Source organism: Diceros bicornis, chromosome 9 (assembly GCF_020826845.1).
Source record: "Diceros bicornis minor isolate mBicDic1 chromosome 9, mDicBic1.mat.cur, whole genome shotgun sequence".
Taxonomy (NCBI): domain Eukaryota; kingdom Metazoa; phylum Chordata; class Mammalia; order Perissodactyla; family Rhinocerotidae; genus Diceros; species Diceros bicornis.
In genome coordinates, this window is record NC_080748.1 from 74,227,958 (window position 1) to 74,252,931 (window position 24,974).

Genomic DNA, 24,974 nt, shown 5'->3' on the forward strand with positions numbered 1-24,974 from the left:
ATGGGGGCTGCCCCTAGTTGTCTGGTACCTGGCCCTGGGGTGATTAAGGTGGGGGAATAATGTTCCGGAGTGTGAGAGCCCAGTAGAGGAGGTGGTTGGCATGTGGGCTCCAGATTGGTTGGCTTGCATTTGAAAGATGTGCTCGCAGGCAAGTTTGCTATCTCTAGAAATTGGCTAGCCCTGGGAGGGTCTGTCCCTACAGGGTCAGCAAGGCTTTAAGAGGTCAAAGCCTCAAATACAGAAACTAGAAAATGTAGTTATTGCATAAACACAATACATACATCTCTTGCTGAGGAAAGGATAGGAAGATCAGGCTTAATAATTCATGTAAAAACAACTAGATTTTTGTTTTGTTTTGTTTTGTTTGGTGATTGGTTAATGAATCAACAGTGTGATACTTTGCTCTTCATGTAACAACTGGTCATCCTTCATGTCCCTGCTCAATAGTCACCTCCGCAGAGAAGTCCTCCCTGACCACCGTGTCTAATACTGCCCATTCCCAGTCACTCCCCATGATATTCGACTGTTTCATGTCGTCCTGGCACTTATTATCTGAAGTGATCTGAGGTACTTACCTATCTGTTGTTTAACATCGTCTCCCCACTAGAACGTAAGGTCTTGTTCACGTCTGCATCCCTAGTCTCTAGAACAATCCCTGGCACATAGTAGATGCTCGATAAGTATTTGCTGAGTGAACAAATGCAGAGCTAAAATAAAATCCAGCTGCCTCTTTGATTGAATAGGCGTCTAGTAGTTGATCTCAGAAAATAATAGTTGCTCTGATTTTGTTAGTAAACACATAATAGATTACATGGGATTTGGGGTTCCACACATTTGAAGAAAAATATTGACAAACTAGAGAGACCAGAACACAGAGAAGTGTCCCCAGGACAGTCTACATATCTTCTCGCGTAGAATCAAGGGAAAGTGAATGGACATTTAATTAACAGCTACTAAGTGCCAAGAACTGTGTTAAGTTTTGAAGGAATAAACTTCTAGTCACTTGCCTCTGAATTAAACTGGCTGGGGTTGAGAGGTGAGTGTTCTGTTGGGAAATAGGCCCCCTTGGCCTATACACATGAAGCCCTCTTCTTCTCTGCAGGGCACTGGGATTCAGCACAAGCTGAAGTTGTTCTCTGGCAGGGCATTGCCTTCAGCAGAGGCCAGATGGGGACAGGCAACCTCAGGCAAAATGCAGAGCACATGGGACCCTGGCTCTCTTGACCCTAATCATCTAAAGAAGGCCACAGTCAAAGACCAAGCCTGTGCGGCACTCATGGGCTTAACCCTTGACCAGCCTGACATCACCCAGTTGTACCACAGACCACCTATGGCCTGCTGGGTACACACGGAGATCAGTCCCTCTGGCTTGCTTACAACACTGGTCCCCTCTGTGATGGTTAGTTTTATGTGTCAACTCGACTAGGCTATAGTATCCAGTTATTCAACTAGCCACTGATCTAGGCGTTGCTGTGAAAGCATTTTGTAAATGTGGTTAACATCTACAATCAGCTGACTTTGACTAAAGGAGATTACCCTTGATAATCTGGATGGGCCTCATCCAATCAGTTGAAGGCCTTAAGAAAAAGTCAAGGTTTCCCTGAGGAAGAAGAAATTCTGCCTCACGACTGCAGCAGCAGCTCCAGCTGGAGAATTTCCAGCCTGCTGGTGTGCCCTACAAATTCCACACTTGTCAGCCCCACAATCGCATGAGCCAATTCCTTGAAATAAATTTCTTAAAACACACACACACACACACACACACACACACACACAGAGGTTCTGTTTCCCTGGAGAACCCTGACTGATACGCTGCCCCTGGCTTTTGAGGGTGCTCCAGTATGCTCTTTTTTTGTCTGGCCCCAGGGTTTAGAACAAGCTTTCCTGTCTCCTCTTGCCTGATTAAACCCTACGTATTTAACGGAAGGTCTCAATTCATTGGACACTTCCTGGGCAGGTCCTCCCTGACCGTTCACACCAAGTTTGGCCCCTCTTTGTGGGTTGTGGAGGAAGGGGCAGCCTCTGTCTTACTCCCGCTGAATACCTGGCTCCTGGCACAGCGCTGGCACATGGTAGGGGCCCAATAAATATTTGCTGAATGTGTATGAGGTTGGAAATTTATTCACTCCATCCTCGGAGTTACAAAGAAATGCAACTTCTTTATTTTCTACAACCAATCTGATCTTCCTATGAGTGCCCCACTCTGCTGAGCAGTAAAAGGGAGAACATTAAATTCCACTCTGTTGCATCATCCTCTTCTGGTTTCAGTAGCCTCTCTCAGAGGGAAAAAAATTAACATACAAGAAATAACAAAAAACGTTGTTTCTATGGGCAAGAACGTGATAAAAATACCTTCCCTTTTTCTATAAATCAGCACTGTAGATGTTCTGTAGCTCTGTAATTTCCAGCTTCAATGGATATTAGAAACATTATTTCTAAAGAATGATCCAAACAAAATAATTTCGAAGCAACCTCTAACCTTGTACACTGACTTCAAAAGACACCTTTTAGTTTATATGGTTCTCAATTCCCATAAAACTCATATGGTTATTGGTTACTTTCTCCTAATCTGTCAACTACCAAAACATTAAAATTCTGCTTGTGTTCTTGTGTTGCACATATGAAAAATTTCTGGTTAAATTTTTAAGTTTTCTAGGAAAAATTCTATAAATAAATGTGTGTTGACGTTTAATGTTACATTTAAAAAGCATTAACAATTGAGGCTTCCACTGGGGATTCTTTTTTTTTTTACAGGTTTTATTGACCTGTAATATTTAATAAAGAATATTTTTGTAAAAAATTAAAAAAAAATATCTTTCAGATTACTTGATTTCTTTTGGGCAAAGGCTCATATTCTTCAGGTTTGTAAACTATGTCAGTTCAATAGTGGCCTCCTCCCTCTTCTTCCTGCCCTAATGGCATCTGGTGTATAGGGGAGTGTCAGACAGCTTGGGCTGCCATAATGGAATACCATGGACTGGGTGGCTTAAACTATAGACGTTTATTTTCTCGCAGTTCTGGAGACTGGAAGTCCAAGATCAGAGTGCCAGCATGGTTGGGTTCTGGTGAGAGCTCTCTCCCTGGTTTGTAGACAGCCACCTTCTTGTTATGTCCTCACATGGAGGGAGGGAGTGGGGACAGAGCTTTCTGGTGTCTCTTGTTATAAGGGCACTAATCCTATCATGAGGGCCCCACCCTCATGACCTTATCTCAATCAATTTACCTCCCAAAGGCCCTGACTCCAAATACCATCCAACTGGGGGTTAGGGCTTCAACATATGAATTTGTGGGGGCACACAATTCAGTCCATAGCAGGGGGTTTACCTGACCTCATGGTAGCAGGATGGGAAAAGACCCCAGAATTGCACCCTGTTCTCTAGATGTGTTATTCTCTGCTGTAAAGTATCTAGTGTTTTCTAGTCTCTAGACTGGTAACCACTGAAACGTGGCTGGAACTATCTGGTCTTCTAGGATGACACGCTGGCACCCGGCACTGGACCCTGGCACATGGCCACCTCCTTTTGTTCTGCGCATGGCCTCTACTGGCCCCTGGGCTCTCTCAGAAGCTCCCCTTCCAGCAGGCTCTCAAGCACTCAAGAATCTTCTGCAGGCACACGGAGGCCGTGGGGAGGTGGGAACACCTCCCTTCTCAGTGCAACCTGCTCACTCACGTGCTTTGCTGAAAGTGGACTCGATCTTAGAGGTGTGGAGGGTCCCAGCCTATGCCCAGGGAAGCGTGCCACTGGCATTGACATTCTCAGGGGTCTCTGTCCTCTCTTAATGTTTCTGTGACTCCAGGGGGGAAGAAATGAGGACTTTGGCATCCTCTGTACTCCATTTCCATCCTCTTCTTCCTGCAGTCCAAAGTCCTTAGCACCGCCCATGACGCCCTTGTGGAGAGAAGAGTTAGCACGGTGGGCCTGACTGCTACCCCAAGAGGGGTCTGCTTGTGTGGTTAACCCTTGGCTGGCATCTGGAAACTTAGATTTTGGGACATTTCCCACCATTAACTGGTAAGAGTGGCTCGCTGTGCCTCAACTGTCTGTACAAACAATACAGTTTACGCTGAACCCTTGCTTTCCTTCTGGAAGTCTGGAATTTGGTACATGCCAGGCAGAGGGTACCATGTGGTCAGCCCCTACTAAAAACCCTGGGCACTGAATCTATAATGAGTTTCCCTGGTAGACAACACTTCACATGTGTTGTCACAACACGGTGCTGGGGGAATTAAGTGTGTCCTGGGTGACTCCACTGGGACCGGACGCTGGAAGCTCTCACCTGGTTTCCCCAAGTTTGCCTGTGCGCCCTTTGTCTTTGCTGACTTTGCTTTGGATCATTTTGCTGTAATAAATCATAGCCGTGAGTATGACTATATGCTGAGTCTGTGAGTCATCCTACAAATCACCCAACCAGGGGTGGTGTTGGGGACCCCCGACACAGCCCTACATCATCTGGTCCAGACACCTTTCTGACCACATCACCTAATACTCTCCCCCCACTACTCTCTGCAAACTCAGGGACACATGCTGTTCCTTCTGTCTGGAGCGCCCTTCCCCACATAACCACATGGCCTGTTTTATCACCTAGTTCAGGTCTCTGCTCTAACATCATCCCATCAGGAAAGCGTTCCTTGACCACCCCAATGTGAAATTGCAGCCCAACTTCTCATTCTCTGCTCCCTCACCCTGCTTTGTTTTTCTTGTTAGCTCTTACCACCAGCTAGGGAGTTTATATTAGTTTCTTGACTTACCGTCCACCCCCAACTGCCGGCACCAGAGTGAAACCTTCATAAAACAGCAGTGATTTTTCATTTCTTTCCTGATTTGAGCAAACCATCCTGAAGCATGCCTGGGTGGAATGAAACGATGTCTGGGGTTTGCTTTAAAGACTTTATCGAATAAAAAAATACGCTGCCATGCCCGAGAGCGCCAGCAACTCACTTGAGAAATTGTCTGATGCAAAATGCATGTTTGAGTTTATGTCTTTATTGCATGACAAAGACAGATTATCGTGTGATAACTACTATTGGTATTTTACTACATGTGATTTCTAAATTTAGCATGAAAAATTTCCAACAAAAGTAGAAAGAGTAGTAGAATAGATTCCCATAAAACAAAACCTAGATTAAGTTATCATCAAACTTTGTCACATGTGTTTCCTCCTTTTCCCCTTTACTGTAATATTTTAAAGCACATTTCAGATTTCGTGTCATTTTACTCCTACTTACTTCATAATGTATCTCTAAAAATTATGGACATTTTCTTACATAACCACAAGGCCATTTATCACACCTAACAAAATTAACAATAATTCTTGGAATCGTAGTCCCCAGACCATAATAAAAATTCCCTGGTTGACTCAAAAATGCTTTCTACATTTGTTTTGCTGGAAGCAGAATCTAAACAAATCCCACACATGTTCTTTTGTTCTGTCTCTTAAGTCTTTTTTAATCTAAAACAGTCCCCGTTCATTTCTTTTTCATGACATTTGTTGCATAATATGTTTTTTTAACTAAAATGTTTATTTCAGAAAACACAGATTAGAACAAATGGAGTAACAAAAATGAAATTTGCATATTCAGTGGAAATATGGTCTGGTGAAAACACTTAGAAACACGGAATTAGGGAGTAACGATCTTGCTGGTTTCTTTTGTAGAGCTGGCTGTGTGGGGTCTTGACTGAATTATAGTCTGCTTTCTGCTTTTCTAAAGACAATAACGATTTTAATTTATATACTTTGGAAGGTGCTGGTGGTGGACACTGTCCCCGGAACATTTAGTTTAGTGCCTCGTACATAGGAGGCTCTTTGTAGACAGCTGAAAAATCAGACGATTTCAATAATACAACAGTATTTTGTCTGAACACTGAGTATGATTGTTAGAATTTCATGAGGAGGTGTGGTGATGGGGATGAAGAGAATGTGTTTCCAGTCTCGGGTTTCCTGAGCTGATTTGCCGGCCCTTGGATAAGTCGATAATCTCCCCAGGTCTCAGTTTCCTCATCTGTAATGTTTTATAAAAATAAATTTTAAAGTACAACTATCTTTGGTGTGAATTTTTTCATGGACCACCATTTTGTGTAATATAGTTTGGAAAGGCTGTCTTCGGAGATCAGGTGCAGTGGAACAGGCACATAACCCTGGTCTAAGTGGATGGTAATCGGGTCAGAAACCTGCATTTTGTTAGCTGAATCGTTTTTATATTTGTCCTTTCTCTGCCCCTTTGGCATTTAGCAAAAAAATTGTAAAAGCTGCAGTGTGTCTCAGATGTGATGAGAGGAAACAATACCAGAGGACTGGCCCGGGCCTAGCACGTTAATTAGGACTCTCTAGACAATAAGTAGCACAAATCAGCTCTAACTCATGTCACAGTGAACTTTATTGCTAGGGGACCATAGGGATGCAAAGCCAGGGTACAGCTGGGCCTTAGAGATGGAGCCCAGGCCTGGTGAGCAGTAGAGAATCCAAGAGCACCTTCTGTTTTGGGTTGATGTGTCCCCCCAAAAGATGCTGAAGTCCTAACCCCTGGTACCTGGAACGGGATCTTATTTGGAAATAAGGTCTTTGCCTATGTAACCAAGTTAAGATGAGATCATACTGGGGTAGGGTGAGTCCTTGTAAGAAAAGGAGAAGAGATACAGACAGACCCGGAAGGAAGAACGCCATGTGAAGAAGAGATAGAAGAGGAGTGATGTGTTTACAAACCAAGGAACACGAAGGATTGCCGGCAATACTAGAAGCTAAGAGAAAGGCATGGACAGATTCTCTCTGGATCCTTTAGAGGAGTATGGCCCTGCTGACCTTGATCTTGAGCTTCTAGCCTCCAGAACTGTGACAGAATAAATTTCTGTTGTTTAAAGCCATCCCAGTCTGACACTTTGTTCCAGCAGCCCTGGGAGAATGATACACCTTTCTGCCTCTTGCCTCTGCCTCCCTCTGCATATCTCTGTCTCTCCCCCTTCACACTGCAAACAAAATGTTTGTTTCCCTGTCCATATGGCAGAAAACAGTTGTCGACAACAATTTCCAAGTTTACGTGATACAGCAATAGAGACAGAAAGAGAGACTAAATGGTTTCTCTTCATTCCGGTTCCAGATTCTCAGGGAAGTGTCTCGTGGTCCATCTTGGATTGAGTGCCCATCTCAGGCCCCATCAAATGCTGCCTGGGTGGGAAGGTTTACAATTATACATCGGGCAGACAGGGTCTGATGGTCAAATAATCCAACGGATGTCCACGACACCGGTTCAGCCGAGAAGAGGGGAGAGAGGCCACGTGCCACAGGGTTCCCTTTCGGGCCCGGTCAGTGAAGCAAGAAAACCCCAAGGGAACAATGAAGTCAGGGAGACAGAGACAACTGCGCAGAAGCCACCACTTCCCCGCAGGATCTTCTCCTTAGATGTTTGAGTTTTCTTTCCTTTTTTATATTTTTTAAAGAAGGATACTTCATTTACAAAAAACTTTAGTCGTGTGGTTTTATTTAATCCTCCTGAAAGCCATATGAGGAAGCAATTTTCATCTCCACAAATGCAGAAACAAGGTAGAACATAAATATAAGAGAAATTCCAGCTAATCATGGGAAAGTAGGACAGATAAATCCTACGGTCTACTAAACATCTAAAACTTCTAGGAATGTTGATTCATAGCAATAGTAACAATACTTACTTTTATGTAATATCTTTCTTATAAATACCTTGAAGTACTTCTCTTATATTCCCATTTGCTTTTATATATTATCCAAAGATTTTTTTGATATAACATACAAAATATTTTTTAAAAGACAAAATAATATTCATGTTCTGATTTAATCTTCAAGAACTACTGGTTTTAAGGGATATGTATTTCTTTCCAATATTTCTAGTATTCTTTCTTTTAAATATCAAAATTTCAAACTGCAATATATTAGAGAGTACCTATTTTAGAGATTCCGCAAATCTTACGACGTCTATCGAGGCACACCATTTTCTTCTTACTTTCTTCCAGTAAGGGCTATTAGGTTGAGGTCAAATTCTGGATTTTGTTTTGTTTTCTTTTGTTTTTCTACCACGTACTTTTTAATTTCCATTTTATTCCCATGTCATCTCCGTGGCTGCTTTCTCATATTAAAGACTTACATCGTTTTTGTGTGTGCCCCAAGTGTGGTTTTGAGCACAAAACAGAGTCTCTGTTTCACAGGCTCCTATTCTATGTCTCAGTGCCTTGATCCCTCCACGCTCTGCAAATGGGGCCCCAAATATTCTGCTTTAGAAGAAAAAAATCCGTTGAAGTACATGAAAGTCAAAGGATATTGTCTTCATTTACTGACAAAGAGGTGATAAAATCGAGGAGCAGAGCAACATACCCAAATTAGTTACTCAACCCACCCACCCTGTCTTAAGTGTCCTTGTTGCCGGTCTAGGACTTCCACAGCATCTTCGTCTTCTCACCTAGCATGGCTCTCCCGTGCAAAGGCAGAGGAAATGCAAACAACAACAACCACAAAAGTCCTGTGGCAGGACTTTGCTGCTGTGGTGTTGAGGAAAGGACAGGAGGTGACATCTGCAGATCATACCCTCTTCTGATACTTGACAAGCCATCTCAGCCCACTGGGTGGCCCCCAGCCTTTGAACAGTATGCCCAAGAACCTTCAAGACAAGTAGGTGGTCTTTCAATTACAGTGTGTGACCCTGAAACGTCCCAAGAAGACAGGGTCTCTTTACTAGGCAAGACTGGACACTGAGGGGTCTAGGATGCCTCAGTCCCAGTCACAGATTGGGTGGGAAGTTATATGGAGCACAAAGACTGCAGGAAAACTCATCTACTTCCTCTTAAAGTGGTGTAATGGGCTGGGTTGTATCCCCCAAAAATCCGTGTATTGCAGTTCTAATCCCCAGGACCTTAGAATGTGACTGTATTTAGAGATAGGGTCTTTAAAGAAGTAATTAAGTTAAAATGAAGTCATTAGGGTGGGCCCTAATACAATAGAACTGGTGTCCTTATAAGAAGAGGAAATCTGGACGCAGACACACACAGAAGATAGATGATATGAAGACAAAGGAAGAAAATGGCAGAGAAAACCAACTCTGCCGACACCTTGAGACTGAGGACTTCCAGCCTCCAGAACTGTGAGAAAACAAATTTCTGTTGTTTAAGCCACCAAGTCTGTAGTACTTTGTTACAGAAGCCCAAGCAAACTAATACACAAAGGTTATTCTCACATTTGAGGACACTTAAATTAGCATCAAATTAGAAATAAATAAACACTGCAATATGGAGTTTACGAAAGTGGCTCTCTGTAACAGTGTCCGTTCTTCCTTCCACATGGCGCAGACACTACTTACTGTAGATGACTGAGTAGCATGAAAATCAGTGAAACCCACTCCTCATTTTCCTGACCTCTAACCATGGGAGCCCCAAGGCTCTGTCCTTGGGCGTCTAGCATCACTCACTGTCTTGGTGAGCTCATCTTGTCCTTGGCTCTACGTGCCCTCTGGATGCTTTTAACATCTGTCTGAGTCAGCTCAGGCTTCCAGAACAAAGTGCCATAGACTGCGTGGCTTAACCAACAGCAATTTATTTCTCACAGCTCTGTAAGCTAGAGGTCCAAGATCAAAGTTCTACCAATCTGATTGCTGGTGAGGACTCTCTTCCTGGCTGATAGATGGCTGCCTTCTCGATGTGCCTCATATGGCCTTTCCTTGGTGCCTGTGCCATGGAGAGAGAGGGCAATCTCTCTCTCACCCTCTTCTTCTTCACTAATCCCGTCATGGGGACCCCATCCTCGTGACCTCATCTAACCCTAATCACCTCCCAAAGGCCCCATCTCCAAATATCATCACAATGGGAATTAGGGTTTCAACGTGAGTTTGAGGGGCATACAAACATTCAATCCATAACAACTTCAAAATTTTTAACTTCAGTCTTGACCTCCCCTGAGGGAGAAAACAAGGAAATTCCATTACATCTTTAAGTCTTCCTCATGCCCTGCACATTTTGAAATCTCAGATGTCAATCAATGGCTTTTCCCTTCGGCCCAATTACAGAGACCCCAAAGTCGAAGGAGTGGATTTGAGTGTAGCATCTTTTGGCTTTCCTGGTCAGGGGGAAAGGTGAGCTTGCTTCTGAGGATGGGGGGTTAGGGAAGAAGTTGGGAAATGGGGGTGCTTCTACACCAGGCTTTACCTAGTCGTCTCCTAGTCATCCAAAACCCACCCATCTTCCCCCTGCAAGAATCATTTTCTTTGCAGATTCTCTTCTCTTCCCCCTCCATCTGGTCGACTAGAGTGACTCACATCCTTGTACTAACATAACTTTGATTCCAGTTTTGCTGAAAATACTCCACCTTTATTTTGTTAAGATGGCATCTGTCTTTCCTCCTCCAACATACTATCCTGGGTTACGTTATAGAACTTTTTGGGTTAATTGACAATAAATTACATCATTCCCAAATCAACCATTTGTAATTCCTTGTGGTTTAGGACAATAGGAAAGACTCAGTTTACTTATCACAAAAACATTGTAAGATATTCACATAAAATGACCAAGCTAAGTAACCGGATGGACTCTATCATTCTAACGTCCATCAGCCAATGTAGTTGGATCCGATTTTCTCAGGGCTTAGTTAATAGAAGAGAAAGGCAAATAGTAAAAGGAGTTTATTTGTATGTGATAATAACTTTCCCCCACCAAAAACATTCTCATTCAAGGTAGGTTATCTTTCAATCTTAGAAGAGATGGCTGTACAAAGGACAAACTTTAACTGATGTACCATCAAACACAATTAGAAGGCAATTGAAAGAACATTAAGTAGGATACAACTATTGTTTTATATTAGGAAAAAAAAGCTTCACTGGGACAAAAAAGAGGGGTCTTCTAAAACTCAAATGTTCTCAGAGACACTTGACAGCAAGTGTTGAGATACTGCAAAGTGTAATTAATTCCACAGATATTTGAGCAAAGAGTACGGAAAAGAGCAATTTTGGGGTAAACTCTGCTGGGACCATCTTTTCCACTGCCTTCTGAGCCCAATATTTGTTTCTTACCCTTTCAGGTCCCAGCTTGGTGTCCCTTCCTCCTGGCAAGCTGCCTTGTCCATCTGGGTGGACTTGCCTTCCAGGCCCCTAGTCCCACCTTCACCGTGCTTACGTCACAGTATCATGCTTGCTGCCAGCTAGTGCATCTCGCTGGCTGTACTAGAAGCTCCTCCTAGCACACGTCCTGATACGAGTTGTGCTCTCAGGTGCTTGAGGAATATATGAATGGATGGTGGAAGTCTTTTTGAGATATTTAGATTTTCAAAAGCCGAAACCCCAGTTATGTTCTGTGTTCTATGGCAACGGGAGAGAGAGGTAGTGTCTCTGAAAGAATCAAGAAAAGAGCAGGGATTTCCTCCAAGTTAAAAAGGAAAGGGGTCTATGATCCTGCAGGCGGCAGGTCCCCACCTCACCTGTGGTCCCCAGCTTTGCCAGCAGTGCCCCTGCCCTAAGCAGGGCATGGAAGTAGCAGAGCTGCTGCACGGATCCGACAGGTAGCCCAGGACGGTGATGTGGTCCCCAGAGGGTCTCCCAAACCTTGACGCTACCTGAGCTGCTGGGACTCTACTATCCTTCAAGAGGTGCAGGGAGGGGGTGAGGTATGGCCCCCAGTGACTGGGATTGAGTTTCTTTCTGCCTGGTGGGATGAAGTTTGGAATAGAAATTGATTTAAATGACAATTTTTGCATGCCTGAATTTGGAAACAAATATAGAGTTGTTTCCACCATGGGAAAAAATGAAAGTCTGTTCATTCCATAATGGAGAAAAATCAAAGTCATAAGTTAATTACAGTGTGAATCTGTTTTGATGACTGATTTGTGAGAACTGAAGAAAAATTTAGGAGTAATCAGCATGAAATTACGTTATGATGGTCAATGAGATCATTTTGAGCAATAGGTGTTGGAAAGTTATTCAGATGACTAGATCATAAACACTGGGATAGGAGAATTATTGAAAGAATGAAAGATCTTTCCTCGGAAATGCTTTAAAATAAGAAAGATGGATCACCTCTGTCTAGCAAAGAGCCTGGGGGACTGACTAGATGCCATTGGAAAGTCCTTATGAGGTCTTCTAATTTACACCCAAAGAAACCAAACTAAATCAGAGAATAGACACACATAAAGTTCTCAAGTAAGAAAAGGCTTTGGGAAAATAGTAATGTGTAAATCAGAAATTTTGTACTTTTAGGTGGTAGAAAAAATGCTAAAAGTGTAAAGCTTCCATAGCTAGAAGCATAATTTCAAATTTTGGATGATTAGCTCAGTTTGGAGTAGCTTAATGCAAGGAAAATGTGAAAAGTATGAAACGGTAGTTTAATTATGGCTAATAATGCTATAATTGCATATGAATAACCATAAAAAAGAAACATAGAGGGATATTGGTGGAAAGACTTCTACCATTAAAATGTAATTTTGAGCTGTACGTCTTAATTCCTCCATTCTTTCATCTTTCATCCATAGGATATGCTTTGCATATAGTAGGCATTAAATTAATGTTATAGGAATGAATAGATGACAGTGTATAGTGACCCCTCAGGCATGTAAACAGTGTGAGTCCCTTTGGTCAAGGATGGAGGGCTTCCACTTCTCCACCTCTCCAACCACCTTGTTCCTCCCAGAAGAATTGCTAAATTATTGGAGCATGTGGACAGTAGGTGAAACCATATGCCCTGAGGAGAGCCTATCTTTCTTCTATGCTGCAGGTGAGCCACCAAGGATATGAGTGAACAATGATAGGAGAGGAACTACAAAAGGATCTTAAACATAGGAAAAAACATACAAGTTGACAAGCAATAAAGACCAGCAAACCAAAATGTACTGAGTTATCATTTTTTTAACCTATCAAACTGGCAGAAAGCTTAAAAGTGTGACAATCCACTCTGTGGTGAGGCAGTGTGGAAGCAGGAACTCTCGTTGGTTGCTGGTCTAAGTGTAAATTTCAACCACCCCACGGAGAACAACTTTACAATGTCCATCAAAATTATAAATCCATGCTCTTTTGAGCCAGCAGTCCTGCTCCTAGGAATTTATCCTATGGTTATATTCATGCATGTTCAAAATGGCAGACGGGGTTACTCATGGGAGCATTGGGTATAGTACTAGGAAACAATTTAAATGCCCATCAACAAGTCACCCTAAAATAAATTCTGGTGCATCCTTATACTGGAATACCATGCAGATGTAAAAGAGTGAGGAAGCTCTTTAAGTATTGATATGAAATTATTTCCAAGATTTTCCCAGGAAAAAATAGCATAAAGTCCTACCTTCTCTGTTGAAAAAAAAGGGAGGAAAAAAAGAACATACATCTGGATTGGCTTGAATTCTCTAGAAAGATAAAGAAGAAGCCATTGGTACTGGTGCCCTCTTTGGGGGTGGGAGATGGGATAAGAATTGAGCAATGGGGGAACGGGATAAGAGGAAAGCTTTTCATGAAACACCTCGTTTCATAGAGTTTGATTTGGAATCATGTAATGTACTCTCTTTTGAAAAATGAAAAGAGGAGGATGATGTCACACTCTGCTGTGTTCTCTCTAGCTGCACGCACTTGCCCTTGCTGAGGTTCTTCTATTTTGGGGCCACCTAGGCAGGGGTGAGATCCCACCATTTGGATTTAGGCTCTGAGCTGAGCCTCCGCTCCAGCCCGGCTCTCCCGGAGCTCAGGATATTGTCCTAGGCCTGAGGTTCTCGACCTGCTGCACGTGACAGTCTCCTGGGGAGCTATAAAAAATCCTAATGCCCAGACTGCACCCCAGACCCATTACAGCTGGATCTCTGGCGGGGGAAAGAGGAGGACCCAGGCATCCGTTTTCTTTTTAAAGCTCCCCAGGTGATTACCATATGCACCAAGTTTGAGAACCAGTGGCCATCATCAATAATAACTTCCTTGTTTCATGGGCACTCTCATTCTCTGTGTCTCTCTGTCCCTCTGGCACTTCACAGGTACCTGGGGTGACCAGAGAGTGGTCAGACATTGCTTACTCCCTGTCTGAGACAGTTGTAACTAGGAATTATTAAAACACACACACAAAAAAGACAACCCCCTCCCCCAAAAAACAACAAAAAACATCTGCTAGAATATTAGAGTTCTCCAGTTAGAATCAGTTGGACAAATCAAAGATTAATACCAGGTTCATATGTTTTGTGAACTTAGAAATTCCTTATTAGAAAATTTGTATTAAATATACATATTAGAATATATGAGAAGGATGTCTCCTCTTCATCCAGAGGGAGAGATCTGCAGTTCATAGGGCAATTAATCATATGATAATAGGGCTGATCCTAACAATTTTTTTCAATACTTTATTTTTTATAACAGCTTTATTGAGTTATAATTCATATACCATACAATTCACTGACTTAAAGTGTACAATCCAATGGCTTTTAATATATTCACAGTTTCACAGTCATCTCCGCGATCAATTCTAGAACATTTTTATCACCCCAAAAAGAAATCCCATACCCATTAACAGTCAGTCCCCATTTCCCAACACCCCCAGCCCAAGGCAACATCTCATCTACTTTCTGTCTCTGTAGATTTGCCTATTCTGGATCTCTCATATAAGTGGAATCAAATAATATGTGGTCTTTTGTAACTGGTTTCTTTCACTGACCATAATGTTTTCAAGGTTCATTGATGTTGCAGCATGGATTAGTATTTCATTTCTTTCTATTGCCAAATAATATTCCATTGTACAGATATACCAAATTTTGTTTATCCATTCTTCATCTGATGGGTATTCGGGTTGTTTCCACTTTTTGGCTATGATGTATCATGCTCATGAACATTCATGCATAAGTTTTTGTGTGGACATATGTTTTCCTTTCTTTTAGGCATATACCAGGAGTGGAATTCATCATCTTATTATGAAAATATCAAACATACAACACAGTTGGAAGAATTTTATAGTGAACATGGTTCTAGCCACCACCAAGATTCAACCATTACCACTTTATTCTCCTTCCTTTATCACATACCTCTCCCACTAGCCATCCATCAATTGACATTATTTTTAAATCTATTTCAAAGTAAATGGCATCAGTATTCTTCCTCCTAAATACTTCAGCATGTATATCATTAACCAGAATTCAGTATTTGTTTCATTTCATTTCTTTTGAGGTAATGTTTACATATGATTGAATGCACAAATCTTAAGTGTATATTCACTAAGTTTTGATAAATTCATCAGTATAACCCAAACCTCTGTCAAGATAAGTACATTACAGTCACACCAGAACATTCTCTCATGTTCCTTCCCAGCCAGTCTCCACCCTCTGCCCTTCAAAGACAACCTCCACTCTGAGTTTTTCTCCCTGTATTTGGTTTGCCTATCATAAAACGTCATACAAATAGAAAAGTACAATACGTACTTTTTTGTGTGGGAAGTTCCTTTCAATCAGCAAAATGCTTCTGAGATTCACCTATATTGTTGCATGTATCAATAGTTTATTCCTTTTTATTGTTGAGTGATAAGTCCGTTGTGTATGAATATGCCACAGCTTACTTTTCCATTCTCCTGTTGATGGGCATCTAGAGTTTTATGAATAAAGCTGCTACGAACATTTTTGGACAAGTCTTTTTGTGGACATATGCTTTTGTTTTTCTTGGGTAAATACATAGGAGTGGAATTACTTAGTCTTACAGTGAGTGTATGTTTAACTTTATAAGAAACTTCCAGACTTTTTCCCAAAGTGGTTGTACCCTTTTACATTTTCATCAGCATTGTATGAGTTTCAGTTGTTGCACATCCTCATCAAACTTTGATGTTGGTAGTCTTTTGTTTTTTGCAGGGAAGGATTTGCCCTGAACTACATCTGTTGCCAATCTTCCTCTTCTTTTTTTTCTCCTCAAATCCCCAGTGCTTAGTTGTATAACTAGTTGTAAGTCCTTCTAGTTCTTCTATGTGAGCTGCCATCACAGCATGGCTACTGACAGACAGGTGGTATGGATGGTGTTTCTGTGATCGGGAAATGAACCTGGGCCACCAAAGTGGTGAGAGCGCCAAACTTTAACCACTAGGCCATCAGGACTGGCTCAGGAGTCTTTTAAATTTTGGCAATTCTAGTGGGTATGTAATGTGTCTCATTGTGGCTTTAATTTATGTTTCCCAGACTCATAATAAACTCTTTAACCACTGGGCTATTCATATTATCTTCTTTTGTGAAGTGTCTATTCAAATCTTTTGCCCATTTTTTAAAGTTTTACTATCTTGATTTATGGAGCAGTCCTGAAGAACCACTGATAATATACAAATCTACTCTATTTTTAAGGATTTCTAGGAAAGGAAAATTTTATCTCATTATTATTATTCTTTTGCTATTGTATAACTACTAACTGTAAGAACTTAATTGACTTTAGATTAGTGTCATTTAAGTCCATTTCTCTTGGCTGCTCCTCATGCATAGTTAAATCAGAAATAGAGAAAATGTGTGATTAGGCTTTGCACACTTCTTTAGGTTATGTTTGAATGTATAATCGGGATTTTCGTTTGTTAAAGGATAGAAATTATTTCATAAATGATATGCCTTTATTTCCTCCTTTTCACTAGGATTCTCAATCTGTATGAAAAGGATAAAAAGGAATAATTCCACCAGGTACTGGTTTATTGCTCCATCTGTCCACCTTCATCCTCTTTATTAACGAGCTAAAGAACAGCGCTCTTCTTGCTGGAAAAACATCCTACTGCTTAGGAAAAAGGTGTGGTTCTATTTAGGATTTGCTTTCTCTTCCAGGATTAAGAGCTGTATTTAAGCAGCCTTGATCCCATGCAGGAGGATACAGAAGCTGCTAAGGCTCAGTCGATCAAAAAGATCTTCCCCACAGAGTTGGTGCTAATTTGGGCTTTAAGAGGACTGATTGCCCTTAGCTCTGTGGAGGGAAGAGTAAAGCCTGGTGATGCAGGTGTCCATGTTGACTGGCTGTCCCTCACCCTGTCAGTTAGGGGAGGAGCAAGTAGGTGATTTCTTCTCTAACTTATTCTTTGACGCTCCTTTAGCATGCATTAAATTTATGGATCTTCAATAGCAATTGTTGGGGGAAGAAAACATTTTTCTTTATTTTTGCCTTAAAATGTGTGTAGGTCCAATTTAAAGAAGGGGATAATTATGCCAAAGCATTTGGAAGCCCTACAGATTTCTAAGCATTAGAGTGATTTTGCAAGGGCCATCATACGTGAGATCAATAGCCCAAAGAGATTATTGAACAGTGAAAATGCTTCAAGTAACCATCAACAATGATATACCTTCCCCTTATGTATCATTTCATTCTCTGAGAATCAAAAGGCAAGATCACAGGCCAGATTCAAAATGATTGCAGTCTATGACCTTCCTCTGGTTTCCTCCTAAATTTCTCTTTCTGAAAGGGAATTGCAAAAAAAAAGACCAATAATTCTTGCTTTTTATCCTATTCTATTTTCTATCCTAAAAGAAGTATGTTTTTAGTATTTGTCTCAGCTGTCCTAGATTTATGAATATAAAGCCACAACACAGCATACTGGCTAAGAGCATAGCCTCCGAAGCCTGACTACCTGAGTTTGAAGCCCTTCTCCACCATTTACTAGCTGTATGACCTTGGGTAAGTTACTTAGCCTCTCTGTGCCTCAGTTTCCTCATCTGTAAAATGGGTATAGTAGTACAATTCCTACTTCATAGGGTCGATGTTGTCAGTTAAACGAATTAATATTCACTAAGGTACTAATAGCTATGTTTTACCTATTATTACTATGTATTATAAATAAAAAAGAAGAAACTCTAGAAGGAGTTGAAGTTTAGGGTTAAAATTTCAAAGTGATTCTAATCAAAACTGCAACATGAGTATTTTTAGAACTTGACAAAATGATACTAAAATTCATCTGGAAAAACAAACATGTAAGAATAGCCAGGAAAACTTTGAAATTAACAATAATTATGGGATATAAGTTCTATCAGATAGTAAAATATATTATGAAGTTATACACACAAACATTTTGGTACTAGAACAAGAACAGGCAGATCAGTGGAGAAGAATGTGAACTCTCCTACATGACAAAATTGGCATTTCAAAATGCCATTCGGAAAAAAGGAAAGTTGGATCCATGTCTCATTTCTTATGCTGAAATAAATACTATATAGATCAATTATATAACATAAAGACAAAACTTAAAGAGTGAAAATGTGGTGACTTTTTTAAAAAACCTTGAATGAGAAGACCTTTCCAAGCAAGACACAAAAACTTGAAATCATAAAAGCAAACATTGATAAATCTGACAATATAAAAATTAAGAACTTCTGGCTGCAAAAAAGAGGACCATAAACAAAGTCAAAACAGGAAAAACATTCCCTCCATGACAGCAAAGGGCTAATTTCCTTAACATATGACCATATTATGAATCAATAAGAAAACGACAAACAACCCAATGGCAAAAAGAGCAAAAGATATAAAAGTCAGTTCACGGAGAAAGAAATGTCAATGGATAATTAAAAAATAACGAGATTCCATGTCACCTGTAAGATTGACAAATTTTAAAAGTTTGCAGTACCCAGAGTGGGCTAAGGTGTAGGGAGCAAGCACTCTCAAGCATGGAGAGTGGGAGTTCTGGTTATCTATCGCTTCATAGCAGGCCATGCAAAGTTTGATGGCATAAGATCACCATTTTATCATAGATTTTGTGGGTCAGGACTTTGGAAAGGGTACAAGAGGAGGGATGGCTCTTCTCTGCTTCAAGATGTTCTTAGCTGGCATGACCCAAAAACTTGGGGGTCGCTAGAATGGCTGAAATAGGGACAGCGTGGGCTGGAAAAGCCACTCGAAGACAGCTTCTTTACTCACTTCCTGGGACCTGGGCTGAGATGGTGACAGATGGGCTCACCTAGGACTGTCACCTGGAGTACTACTATGTGGCCTCTTGATTATGGTGGTCCAAGGATTGTTGGGATTTCTTGCATGGCAGCTCAGGGCTCCAAGAGCAGGTGTATGCAGAGAATAAACTAGAAACGGCGTGGCTTTTTCTGACAGAGCCACACACATCACTTCCCCTCTACCCTATTGACTAAGTCCCAAGCTTGCCCAGATTCAAGGGGGGCAGACAGAGATTTTGCCTCTTAATGACAGGAGTGTCAAAGAATTTGTAGCCATGTTTTAAAACCGCCACAGTGGAAAAATAAATTACCGCAGTGTCTTTGGAGGGTAATTTTGCAATATCTACCAAACTTTAATATGCAACCATCTTTTGAATGTAAGGTGTCCTAGATGGACAATCCCTTGATTCCTATTCTCTACCTTCCCCCTCCCCGCTCCCCACTTAACCTTTTCCCTATCTGGTTTCTATCACCACTATTGCTGCCCCTTCCATTCCTAGATCTGGAATTTTCTCTGCAAAAGAATTAAGTCCTCCTCTCTAGAACCCTTCTTGTGTCCTGTAAATTCTGCAACCTCATGTATCCACTTGTTGTCAATTGCTTCCTCTGCAACTCAGTATCTGCTGGTTCCAGTAAAAGGGAGCAGGTAGGAGAATGTGGTAACTCTGGCCCCACGGGTGGTAGGGCCCCAGAAAGAGTAGGGCTCCATAATAAATCCTGAGACTTTATTTCTTACTTACTCTACAGAGAGATTCATATTCTTCCTGTTGACTTAACTTTGAACTTTCCTCTTCTAATTCTGCTACTCCTACCACCTTGTGCCGTGTTTCTTAGTTATCTGTTGCCCTACAACAAATCACTCCAAAACGTAGTGGCTTAGAACAAAGACATTTATCATCTCACACATTCTATGGTCAAGAATCTAGGCGTGGCTTCCCTGGGCCCTCTAGCTCTGGGTTTCTCCCAATGCTGCAGCCATTTCAAGACTTGAATGGGAGGGATCCCCTTCCTAGATCACTCCCGAGGTTGTCCCAGATTCAGTGCCTCAAGGGCTGTGGGAGCCAGGCCTCATTTCCTCACAAGCTTCCTCAGTTCCTTGCCACCTGGGGCCTCCCGGGGACATCTCCCAACGTGGCCCTTGCTTCATCAAAGCAAGTGAGAGGCAAGAGAGTGCCGGCAAGGTGGAAGTCACGGTCTCTTGTAAGCTAATCATGGAAGTGACACCACCTTGCGCTTCTGTATTCTATCCACTAGCAGTGAGTGGCGAGGGGATTACACGGACCGTGAGTACCAGGAGCCACTCAGAGCTGCCACCACAAGTGCTGCGGGCACATCCGCTCCTCCTCGCCTTGGGTTTTCGAGTAGGACCTCACGTTACCCACAGTGCATATTCTCACGTCCAGAGAGAGTGCTGCCCTAACCCACACCGCCAGGACCCAGAAAGGTGAGGGTGGGAAGTGTTGTGTGTGTGTGTGTGTGGGGGGGTGGTAACTACGGAATGAGAAGTTTCATTTCACTGTGACACATGATCGCTTTAGTGGAAAAGATTTACACACTCACACTTTTGTACAAGTTTAGAAAATTTCTGGATGACTGCAAAAACTGTTGGGAAAATGATCTCTGAGAAGAGGGATTGGGGATGCAGGGAGGGGTCCCTTGTGAGCCCCACTTCATACCCTGCTCACTGCTTGATCATTTCTTAATTTACCCTGCACACACATTGATTGTAATAAAAACAGTTAAAGTTAGTAAAAGGAAATTTAAGAACAGCATAACTACTGAATTCAGAAAGATTTCTAAATAACCCCACAGCATGGGCTAAAAAGGGGACCTAGGTAATTATAAATCTTTATAATCTGCAAGTGAGGCATAAATGACACAAAATGACACGGAAATACCTCAATTTTTGGGGGGTTGATTGTCCAGGTGGCGGATTTTCCGGGCCAGGTGGCTTTTCAGGTGGAGGAATCTAAAAAGTGCTTTCAGTGAGATTAGGTACCTAGCACAGAATGTTCGGGAGAGCGAGAAGGAATCAGGGGATCTCCAGCCTCTCCTGGCGGGAGCCCCCAAGCCTGCCCTCTTCTCTCTTCTGTATTAACTCTCTCTCCACAGGCTCCCACCCTCCGCCTGCAAACCCTCTCAGATCGCCTCCTTTAAAGTCGCCTTCCCTCAGAAATGCTGGTAATATCAAGACAAAACAGCATCAGAGGTTATGTATTATGACCATACGTGTGCTAAGAGCAAAACAACACAAACCTTATTCCAGACATAGAAAGAAGATGGAAGAAACACTATAGCGTGTGGACAATGTTTGTCTTCCAGAGAGGGTGACTAGGTAAATGTCATTTTTCTAATTTTATGTGATTTCTACAATTCTTTTGTTTTTAGTTGTGAGATATGGCATAGCAGAGTCCCTGGACTAGCAAAAACAGAGCACCTGAGAGCTTGTTAAAAATATAGTGTCTCAGGGCCAGCCACAGTGGCCTAGTGGTTAAGTTTGGTGTGCTCCGCTTCGGTGGCCTGGGTCGGTCCCAGGCGCAGACCTACACCACTCCTCTGTCAATGGCCATACTGTGGCAGCGGCTTACATACAAAATAGAGAAAGATTGGCAGCAGGTGTTAGCTCAGGGTGAACCTTCCTCAGCAAAAAAAAAAAAAAAAAGAAAGAAAGAAATATTGTGTCTCAAACTTACTAAACGAGAATCTGTATTTTAACCAGATCCTCGCATGATTCATATACTACTTTATAATTTAAAAAGCTCTGTCTACAACAATTGTTCTCAAACCTGGCCACGCATTGGAATCACCTACAGAACTTTAAAAATACTGATGCCTGGGTCCCAACCTCAGAAATCTTGATATATTTGGCTGGGGTGAAGTCTGAGTGTGGAGTTTTTTTTAATCTTAGGTGATTCTACAACTCTGAGACTCATTACCCTAACACAGTGGTTCTCAACGTGTGGGCCCAGTGCTACCTGAAATGCAAATGCTCAAGCCTCAGTGCAGACCTACTGAATCGGAAACTCTGGAGATGGGGCCTGGCAATTGATTTGAATTAGGCCTCCAAGCGATTCTGATGCACTAAGTAAGGTGGAGAACCTGATAAGGTAGGTCTAGGGTGGACCCCAAGAATTTACTTCTTATCTTTCCAGGTGCTGCTGGGGCAGGTCTGAGAATCACACTCAGAGAATCACTAGCCTAAAACCTCTGATCTACAGCTTGGCTAGAGCCATACAGCTGGTGAGAGCAGAGCCAAGCCTCCAACCTACGGTTTCTTCTCTTCAACCACAAACTACCCATCTACTGTTTCTTCTTAGGTCTGAGGTCTATATGGCCCTCTTTCCCTTCACCTTCACCAAATATGCAGGCGTTAAGAAAAAATACAGATTAGTACCTCATATTCACAATGTGTCTCTTTGCTGCTCTCCAGAAGCTACTCACACTAGCTGCCCACAAGAAGCCCCGTACTTCTAATGCACCTGCCCGAGTGTCAGCCCACACTTCGCAAGGAGTCCCTGCCCTGCTCCTCTCTGAGTTCACTTGTGGAGGCCTCGCCCATGAAACCTGCCCTCCCGGCCTGAGGTCAGTGTCTCAGGGCCAGCCACAGTGGCCTAGTGGTTAAGTTTGGGCGCAAAATGACCAGGGCTCTGGGGCCAGCGCCTTCAGGGGCGGGTGCCCATTAGCCTCCGATCTAGCCGAGGGTCGCTTTCGGTTCTAACCTGCTGCCGCCGGTCCTTTTCCCCTCCCCGCGCAGAGGTCTACAGGCACGAGAAGAAAGGGGAGACCAGGGGCTCAGGAAGGGGAGGATGGAGACGGTAAAGCGCCACTCCCAGCTGGAGGGTGGGGACAGTGACTGTCCCCACCTTAGGTCCCTGCCACCTCGGTCCTGAGTCTTGCTCCCTCCTCCATCGAGTTCTGGAAACCCCGAGGACGAACAAGAATCTGCAGACCAGCTCCTAACCTGTTCCACTCCTTTCCCCCGCGAGGCACCGCTCCGGTCCCCGGAACGGGGCGAGTGGAGGTGGGGACTGTTCTGGGCTTCGCCGGGGTGGAGGACGCTGGGCCGTGGCGGGGGAAGGGGCCAACTATCCCTCCGGGATTAAGGCCCTCGCAGCCTAGGTTGGTGCCGGAAGCCCGCGCATGTGGCCCGGGAAAGGGGGTGCTCGTGCGTCCCTGCAAAGCGCCGCTCCCCGCGGGACATTTTAAAGTCCTGGGTCGGCACACGGAGGGGCATCCTCTGTATGACTTCAACAAGCGACCTGCAGAGTCTGCGCCACCGATCGCCCTCCAGCTGCTCCTGGTTTCGCCCGTGCGCTCGTCTCTCGCTCTCCTTATATCGCTTTCAACCGCAGCAGCAGGATCGGCGTGTCCCTGGTGGCGCAGCGCACTCCCCAGCGCTTCCTGCGCTCGGTTCGGTGGCGCAGCGCGGAGAGACTGGCTTTGGCCGTAGGACCAAGTAAGGCACGGATCGGAGGTGGGCTCGCCCGGGTCGGGGAGGGGCGCTCCGTGCGGGCTGCCCCTCGGCGCACCTGCCCCCAGGGTGGAGCGGGGCGGGGCGCACCAGCGCGCAGGTCGCAGGCCCGGACGCTGGAGGGGGCTGTGGCTCTCCCGCTGTCCCCGCGGCTCAGGCTGCGCGGTGCCCAGGCTCCCCCCGCCGAGGGGCCGGCCCAGGCCCGGGGAGGGGCACGATTGCCTTCACTTCCCGCTCGCCGGCCTCGGAGGCGGCCGGTCCGGCGCGGGCGCAGGGCTGCGGGCGCTCGGCTGGGGCGCGGGGCGTGGACGCGGCCACCGCCCGGTTTGCGCCGCTCCTCCCCGTGCGAGTAGCGCTCGGCCCGGCGTCCAGGCGGCCATGGCGACCCTGAGCCCGCTCCCCACCCACCCCGCCTGCTCCGCCCTCCCCTCCGCCCAGCGCCACCTTTGATGGCTCGGACCTCGGCCGGCCGCCGCCAGCCCCGCTCGCGCGTCCGCGCCGCCGCCGCCGCCGCCCACGGGTATTAATAGCCGAGAGCCCGCGCCGCACGCGCAGCCCGGAGCCGCCGCACCCTCGGCTGCCGGGGGCTCGGAGCTGCTGAGCCCGGAGGCCGGGAGTGGGAGCCGGAGCCGCCGGCGCCGTGGAGGTAGGAGGCGCGCGGCGAACAATGACCGCGGCGGGGCGGGCGGGCGGCAACTTGTGCGAGTCCGGGCTCCCCGAGCCGACCCACCGGGGGCGCCGGTGGAGGTGGGTGCGTGGCCCTCGGGGTCCTGCCCGGAGGAGGCGGGCGGGATCGGGCTTCCCTTACTAAGGCGGGAGAGGCGCCGGCCGGGCCCGGGGCAGTCCCGGCAACAATAGGAGCTCGGGGGCCTCCGGGCTCCGCGCCACCCTTTGCACCCTCCTCACCTCGGCGGACTCAGGCTGCGGGCTCCGCGCGCGTCCCCTCCCGCCTCCCCCACCCCGCGGCGCCCTTCCCCCCGCTTCCTCCCGTCCCACCCAGCACGGTGACAGCGCTGGACGCCGCTTCCGGACCTCTGGCCGCAATCTCGGCCCCTGAGGCCGATCGCCGGCCCGGGAGGTGGCCGCTGGCAGGGGTGCCACCGCGCTGCCGGGTGCCCGCGGGTCGCCCAAGTGCGGCGTGAGGACCTTGGTGCGTGACAAAGAGGAACACACCCTCTGCCCAAGTTAGATTTTGTCTCTCTTTACCGCCAGCCTTTATGGAGAGCAAAGTTTTTAAATTTTCTTCTTTCTTTTCTTTCTTTTTTTTTTTTCAGCGAAGGACACATTTTTGTGGTTAGCCTTTCAAAACAGCAACTTCTGATTGTGGTTTTACGATTTAAGTTCCGGAAACTTTAGCTGTGTGATTCGGCCAGACCTTTGAGTGTGTGTGTGTATATGTTTTATTTGAGGGGAAAAAAAATGAGTTCCCCGTAATGAGTCTGGATTTCGTTTATAGCACTTGGAACCCAGCGGCTGTCGCGATCTGTACAGGGTCCCCCAGAAAGGAGGGAGGTGAGGCTCACAAAGAAACGAGGATCCTGGTATCAGATCAGCCCCTTGAGATGTGGAGAGATTGCCTCTCATCTGGAACAGTTTAGCGGTCTCAGCCTGTCTCCCCGAGCCTTGTCGGTACCATGGTGGCCTCTGGCTGTTTCGTTTTATT

General features: G+C 44.6%; 1 protein-coding gene across 3 annotated transcripts in view; it reads left to right on the forward strand.

The window, feature by feature from the left end:
• Window positions 1–22,782: 22,782 nt before the first annotated feature.
• Window positions 22,783–24,974, forward strand: part of FARP1 (FERM, ARH/RhoGEF and pleckstrin domain protein 1) — a 285,713-nt gene continuing 283,521 nt past the window's right edge. Inside the window, exon 1 of one of the 3 annotated variants that reach the window (XM_058548404.1) lies at window positions 22,783–22,861. The gene's annotated coding sequence lies outside the window, so the exon portion shown is untranslated. Of the gene's footprint in view, window positions 22,862–23,597; window positions 23,958–24,974 lie in introns of those variants that run through there. The other 2 variants (XM_058548406.1, XM_058548403.1) reach the window with 2 other exon arrangements.